This window comes from Elaeis guineensis, chromosome 10, assembly GCF_000442705.2.
Source record: "Elaeis guineensis isolate ETL-2024a chromosome 10, EG11, whole genome shotgun sequence".
NCBI lineage: Eukaryota > Viridiplantae > Streptophyta > Magnoliopsida > Arecales > Arecaceae > Elaeis > Elaeis guineensis.
In genome coordinates this window covers 74920307-74927916 of record NC_026002.2, presented here as the reverse complement: position 1 = coordinate 74927916, position 7610 = coordinate 74920307, and the positions used below count along the sequence as shown (strand labels likewise).

Here is a 7610-nt window from a genome sequence, read left to right as displayed (position 1 = left end):
GTAGTGATATTCTACTTCAAAAGCTCTAATGCAAGTAGCTGTTCTTTCTTTATGCAGATAGAGTAAACTAGAGTGAGATCCTTCTAGTCTCTAATCAGACCTCTTACCTTCATTTATTTTTAATCTTTGAAAGCACTCGGTATAAGTTTGTGACAAATGCCAATTCAGGCACCAGATCGGATGCCTTATCCCTTGCCTGCAATATTGACAAACCTCTCTTGACTGCTGATCTCATAGCTGCAAGTAACATGCAACTTGTTGCACCTAAGTAATTGCTTTTATTTAGCTAATGATAGCACCCATTGTAAAGCCGTAGGCCAGTTAACACCTCCTACACATCATAGATTAGCTCGTTACATGCTTTTGATAGGTACATGTTTTCTGTATTAGACATTGAGCTTTGATATTTCTGGAGGTTCTAATAATATCTACGAAACACTGAAAATTATCAAATACCACATGCAATCATCCTAAACATGTTTAGCAGTATCTCATTACTTTCAAGATGTTGTTTCAGCGCATTCATAAAGTCAATATGGAAAGAAGATCTCCACATTAGTCTATGAGAGGTGAGGATCTCCACATTGGTCTACTGAAATTCTTACCTCTCAATTAGTGATTTGAGGTGGAACTTGCAAGTATTACAAAATTGGATGTCATAATTCACTATTAATTAAAGCAGTGTAAAAAGGGGCATCAATGAAGCACCACACTCAGTGATCAAGAGGACTGATGATGATGATGGTTTTGATGTTTAGAACAGCCTGGCCACACCCAATCCATGGACTAAAGCACGTTCATAAGAAAACAAAAGCATTCGTTTGTATCTGTAGATACTAATTTACTTCTCAGTATAAAGAGAAAAGTTCCAAAAATAAAGAGTACAACAAACATCTGCATATTCCAATGAGCCGTGTCAAGAAATGTGACAGTCAGTTTGATGCATGTTCTAATGAGCTGTGACAAGAAATATGGTGGTCGGTTGAATTTTCTCTCCATCTGTCTCTCTCTCTCTCTCTCTCATGAAGAAAATTATATTTTTTTCTTAATTGTTAATGTTGCTTCAATGCAATGATGTGTCTAAAATTCTCCAAGGCTTTGCACATCTTCCGAGTGCTCTCTTAAGAATTTGATGCACAAACGAACATCATAATTAGAAAACTATAACTTTGAATAACAAGAGGGACTCTCAATTCATTTATCTCTTTGTTGACAAGTCCAATAGCAATTTAGATTAGATACATAGTAGATGAAATCTATAAATCAGAATTCAATCTTGTTACTAAATAGATGAAAAAATATAAATTTAAAAATTTAACTATTTTATTAAATGGATAACCTAATATAATTTTTAACGGATTGAAACAATCTAAATGGATTAAATGCTTGAGCGGTGTCACCCTTAATTTTGTTGTATATAGTAGATAAGATAATTTTGTATAATTTTAAAATTTTGGATTTGATTCCAATCAAAAAATTTAACATATTTTTGTGCTTAGATATATAATATTTTTGCTGAATGTTTAATTTCATATATATATATATGATTTTAAAATTTAAAATAATTTATTATTATTATTTTATAAATCACAGTGGAGATATTTAGTGAGATAGTATATTTGTCCAACGGCTGTCAGATATACATAATGTATATCCTTTTTCTCTCGTTTACTGGTCATTGATAAGTAGCAGTGCATGCTGATAGAATACGTGGTTGGGATCTTTATTTTAGTTAAAAAATATTATTCATATAATATATAAATAATTTTTTAATATAATTTGAAAAAATATATTTCTCCAATCAGAAGGGAACTAAATGATGCAGTAGATAGTGTAATATGTATTTACGTATATAGCGTCCGCTGTCCGGGGTGTGTGTAGGAGAGAGAGAGGATTTGATTTGATTATAACGTCAAACTGCTAATGGGTGTCGATTCTTTTATTTTTTTATTTTTTGGGTAATGTATGGATTTTTTTATTTATTTTTGATTTATTGTATCATTAGTTAAGGCATGAGCAGATTCTCTCTCTGAGAAGATATTTTTATTTTAAGTTGGTGCTGTCCTTTCTGATGCACATCGATCAAATCACTCAGAATATAAGCCCTTAGTGTTTAATTGAGTATCACATCAGCGCCGTTCTGTTGTGCCGTATGCGAGTCAGATTAGTCCCATATCGACTGGATAATTTATATGTTCTTCTTTAAGTTTTAGCATGCGGCACCGCGTGCTACGACCTTACTTTGTAGGATCTTTTCTATAGAGTCGTACGACCGTGTCCTTGATTGTAGAGGAGACGGGCAACTCCGTCTGGAGGAGGACGTGGGACCTCGTTGCCAGAGCGTGATGAACGGTCTTTGATCTTACGAGATCTGAAGGCTGTAGAGGATCGTTCTCAACTCTTACCCGAAAGGGTTGGGGTGGCTTCAAGGTTGTCTGACAGACTCTCATCATCTCAACGTTTTCTTGGGTTTTTGCCACGGCGTCTCCTTCCCATCCGACCTAGGAGAAGGAAGATGCTCCACCCCCCCCTCTCCGGCGAGGCTTTCTTTTTTAAATTTATGGTTTCAGGTAAGCCATCTGGGCACCCTTGTAGTGGTTTTCTTTTTTTCTTTTCTTTTTTTTTTTTTTGAAATCCTAGGGTTTTGATGTTTGCCGAATTTCTTTTTCCCTGTTTTTTCGTTGTTGCTTAGTTGAGACTGGCGTTGGATGAATCGGTGCTACCGTGAATAATTGGAACATGTATACCTAAATGTTTCGGAATATTTTAGTTGTCGATGTTGAATTTGTAATCTTTTATACTCGTCTCTTCTTTGCGGATGTCTATGGCTAGTTAGTGTTTTAGGGTCTAGTTCCACCTAAACTCAGGTTAATTTCTGTGGAAAATGTTGTATATTGGAGACTTTTAAAATATTGAAAGGATCTACCTATCTATCTATTTATCTATCTGTTTATTTTTAAGAATACAGCGATCTTGAAATTTAGAGCTCTGATTTTTAGGGGTGATTGTTGTCTTTGAAGAAGCAGAATTTGAGTGGTATTCTGATTCTTCATGATGAATAGCTGAGGATTTATAACCTGCCTGAGTGAAGGACAACATAGATTGTCTAGGAAGAATGAGATAGATTTTGCTGTTAAGCTGCTTTAGTACTTATTTAGCAAAGGAGATATAGTTTCTTCCCTCGTAGGGCAGTGTTATCAAACCAGTGACTGCTTGCTTGGATTGTATTATCCCTTGCCATTTGGGCAAGAGCGAGGGAGGGGGTTCAATTCCTGTTGGCATCGGCCCTCAAGAGGTGAGGTGGGTATAGGGTAACAGGTAGGAATTAATCTCAAGAGAGAGATATAGAGAGAGCTACCCAAAATGCTCAGGATGCGAATAAGCCAAGGAAATATTGCAATATGTCTTTTCATGTGAATATGTCCTTGAACATGTGGCTTGGTAACATTATGTCGTAGCTTCGCTGTGTAGGGTGAATATGGTGATATTGGTATTGCATAAATTAGTTGAAGGACTTCGCACAGAAGTGAACTAGCTTGACAAACATACCACAACCTTGCAGTGTTTCTTGGATTATGCATTATAAATGCATTTTGTATTCTTGTTTCGATTATGGAAAATAAAATTTGTTGTGGTTTTGCACATAATCTTGTCCAACATCCCCTTTTTATGTGCACAATAATCATGCAAATGGCAAGGATTATATAAAGAAGAGTTGGTCTGTATAGTGTTTTCACTTTAAGTGTTTTCTTGCATTTGTTGCTTTTTCCCCCCTCCATTTTTTGTGATCCCATTTATATCTCAAGATAAGTTGGACCATGATGAGAAAACTATACACTCTGGGGACCTTTTATCTGTTTGGGAAGCTTTCAGCCTTATGCCCCTTAAACCTCCATGGAGCAATAGGACTTGCATGGTAGTTGCAATGGCAAGATGGCAAGATGGCAAGATGCTATTGCTTACACTAGAGATCATACTGGCTAATGGAAAGTAGCTCGCAATATTCGATGCTGATTACACAGAAGTTAGATCCCTAGTCTTTAGATGCTAATTAGATGGTAAATATGTTACACAGAAACTTTTTGCCTTGGTTTCCTGTGCCCATTCTTCTCTTGATTTAACAATTAAACAATGTATTCCTGAGTGGAGCATGCTAACTTATTTCTTTTTTTTGATATCAATATTACACCCTCGGCTGGTTCATCAAATTGTTACTTGTCACCGGGCACGGTTACATGTTTTCCTCCAACCAGCTTATGCTCCTACATACTGGTTTGATGAATTCTCTAGGGATAGCATTTGTCCACATTGAAGGTTTCTCCTGGTTATCAAATAAGGTTATTCATTCAGTACCATAAGACATTAGATTAAACTTATATTTTGCTATATCCCATCCTAAGGAGGCAACGTTATCCATTTGGTCGAACAATTTCCTTCTCTGAATCTTGGATAATCCTCCACTTATTAACAAATTGTTCGACCAATTTTTTCCAGATTTACTGACCCATCAAGTGTTTCTTAAGGATAAGTGATTATCCAATTAACGTTCGTCAAATCATCCTAAATTGGATGGTTCAAGGCATTCCGAGCCATACTGGCGACAAATCGGAATGATTCAGATGGATAAATTGAAACATTGGATGAGGAAGAGGGAAAGCGAGGAAGAGAGAAAGAGAGATGAAGGGAGGGGAAGATGGGACGATGCCGTCGGAGGCTAGTGGTGGCCCGTTGAGGCCGTCGGAGGCTGGTGGTGGCCTCCATGGCTCGATGTCGCTCGATAGGGTATTTAAACGAGAGAGATAAAGGGAGAGTGACGATATTAGAGGGACGTGCAACTAGTGGAAAGGCTACTAGAGGGCATTGGGTGACCGCTGTGGCCACAAGGCAGTGAAAAACGCACGGATGGAGCAGTGATCATGGAACAGTGGCGACCGCCCTTATTTTCTCATCGTGTTTTTTTAAAAAATCGATGAATAGTAAAATCGGCAATGGATTTGCCGGTTTCACTTAAGTGAAGCCGACAAACCCGTTGCCGGCTTCATCGTAATCAAGATTTTTTAAAAGAATTCCGTGAAATCGAGGCGATCTCGTGGTGCTACAGGTGTTGACTACTTTGTCCGGTGGCCACGGCGGCTAGTCGGAGGCCCTCTGGTGGCTTCTCCTCCCTTCTTTTCTTTCTTCCCCCTTCTCTTTTTATCTTTTCCTTCTCCTTAGTTCCCTTCTCCTCTGCATCGGTTCGCCGGTCCGATCCAATATGGACCCGTGCCAGCTCGTACTATTGGCGGCTGGCACAGATTTTGGTTCCGATTCTGCCTTAACTACAATGCATTGGATTAGACTCATATTCTCCTATAGTCCATCCTGAGGCTTGTTGAAGGCTTGTTTGTATCATCTTAACTTGTTTGAAGGCTTGCCTCTGTTTAAATACCTCCTACTTGATATGGGACAAGCTTCTTGTTTATGAACTGTGAAGAAGTTATACCTCTTGTGTGTGTGTTCTTCAGCATGGCAGCTTACTGTATGTTCATTTCACATCCCATCTCTTTTCACTCCTCTTTTTCTTTTGACCAAATAGTTGCACATTAAAGGAACCATGGATTTAAATCCCAACGGGGCATCCCATGGAACAACGGGATGAGGTACCATCTCATGTGTCAAGACAAGACCATCCCGATCGGGATGTATTAGAACATCTTCTATCCCAAGTGTCGAGATGGGGCGGGATAGCGATGCGTTCCGTTCTATGAGAAAATCGGGACAGCCCCATCTCACGGGATTTAAAATTTTGAAAGAAATAGAAAGAATATCTTTCTCCTCGTAACATTATCGTGAACTTTGGGCCCAATTGACAAGATTTTGAGAATCTGACCTAAATTTTTATGTTTTGCCTTTCCAACAGTTGGAAGTAGACTTGATGGATGGTTGCTGAGAATCTTTTATAGAAGGTTGTGTTTTAAGCAAACTGCATGGTAAGGCATCTGGCTTGCTAGTGTAGAATGTTGGACATTTTAGCAACTGAATCTGTCAGACTAATTTACAAAAGTTACCTGTACTGTTACCAATTTAGACAATATGTGATAAGATCACAAATATTTGTTTCATTCTTGATTTTGTTATCCAGCAGTTAAGCTTTTGGCATGTTGAATTTGATAATATATATGGAGTAGGATTTGTGATTTGAATGTTTTGGTGGTTTAGTTATTCATTTTCTGACATCCAGTATATTTTCTGTAGCCCAAATGGAACAATGTACTTCTGGAGATGTTCAGAATTGACTATGTTGGAACCTCTCCATACATCTCATGCAACCCCTCTTTATCACTGTAAATTCAGTCCAAAGGGTAGATTTTTTGATATTATCATTCGATGGGCTTTTCCAATATTTCACAAATGAGGAAGCCGTAGCTCAAGTTGAAATGTTCATTGCGATGACTCCCGAATGTGATCCTGCTCAACACCTTGTTGAGCAGGTCCTTCTCCGTGCAGCAAAAAAAGCTGGTACAACTTAGATATCTAAAATATTGCTGTTAATGGACTTGTTACATGAATACTTAGATCAATCTATTAACAATTAAATTTGTGTACTTATAATTGCAGGCATGGACCTCCATGAACTACTGGAAATTCCACAAGGTGACTGTCGACGATACCATGATTGATGATGTCTCCATCATTGTTGTTTCTTTGGAAGGAAGAATATGGAGATCCTGCATGTAAATATAGATACAATAGATACAGATGAAAAAGAATAGATTGAGATCTATAGAAGAGTTAAGGGCTTTCCTGTTTTTTCCTGTTTGCCTTTGTACCATAACAAATCAGCTCTGGGGAAGTGTCAGTGCCCATGTATCAAGCAGTGGCAGGGAACAAAGGTACAAAGCTGCTTCAAGTCAATTCAAACTGTTAAAAAGAGGGTGTAATATTCTATAAGTGGTTCTCTCTGAAAGATTAATTATTCAATTAATAATTCATGTTGTCCTGATCCATCATCCTTCTACTTTGTGTTTTTCTTTTTTTCTTTGTTTCATTACTATGGAATTGTACCATCAATTATGCAGCTTTCTTTTTCCCCAATCTCTAGTTTAACTTTACAACCATCTAATATTTCTACTGTGAAGCAGCTCTGTGTAGATATCAAGGGCTTGCACAAAGTCTGAATTCTAAAAGGAAGTCTGGATTCCTAGTATTTGAGAATGAAAATGATTGGATGAGTGTTTGATGTCCACATATGCAGTTAATTGGTGAGAGATTCTTAATGATCAAGTAATTGATGATGCATTTGTGCGGCTGAAATCCATCTAGCTTTCAGTGCACAAGGATCACCTGATCACCTGCCCATTGTAAGAACAAGCCTCCTTTTATTTCTTTCTCTCCTATTAAGAAGCCATCAATGAGTAACTGAAAAAAAATAATATGTGGGTTCATGAAACCAGAGACTAGAGGAGTTTAGACTGGATACTCTGGTATTTTGTAATCAGTATCCATAGAGGTACTGTTGGGGCTTGTAAGCCTCCTCAACCAACAAAGCGAAATTATATCTTCCTGAATGCCATACCTTTTCCTTAGTTAAGTACTAAATCTTGGAACATCTACTCTTGGATCTTGACTGC

At 37.7% G+C, this 7610-nt stretch overlaps 1 long non-coding RNA gene and 1 other non-coding gene across 2 annotated transcripts; both read left to right on the top strand.

Annotated features, from left to right (window-relative positions):
* Window positions 1–2231: 2231 nt before the first annotated feature.
* On the top strand, window positions 2232–2445 carry LOC114914609 (small nucleolar RNA U3). Its single transcript, XR_003802091.1, has one exon. It is a non-coding gene; the product is annotated as a small nucleolar RNA U3 (small nucleolar RNA).
* LOC105052216 (uncharacterized) lies at window positions 2245–6982 on the top strand. Its single transcript, XR_833335.4, has 3 exons — window positions 2245–2570; window positions 6235–6498; window positions 6598–6982. It is a non-coding gene; the product is annotated as an uncharacterized lncRNA (long non-coding RNA).
* The last annotated feature ends 628 nt before the right edge of the window (window positions 6983–7610 follow it).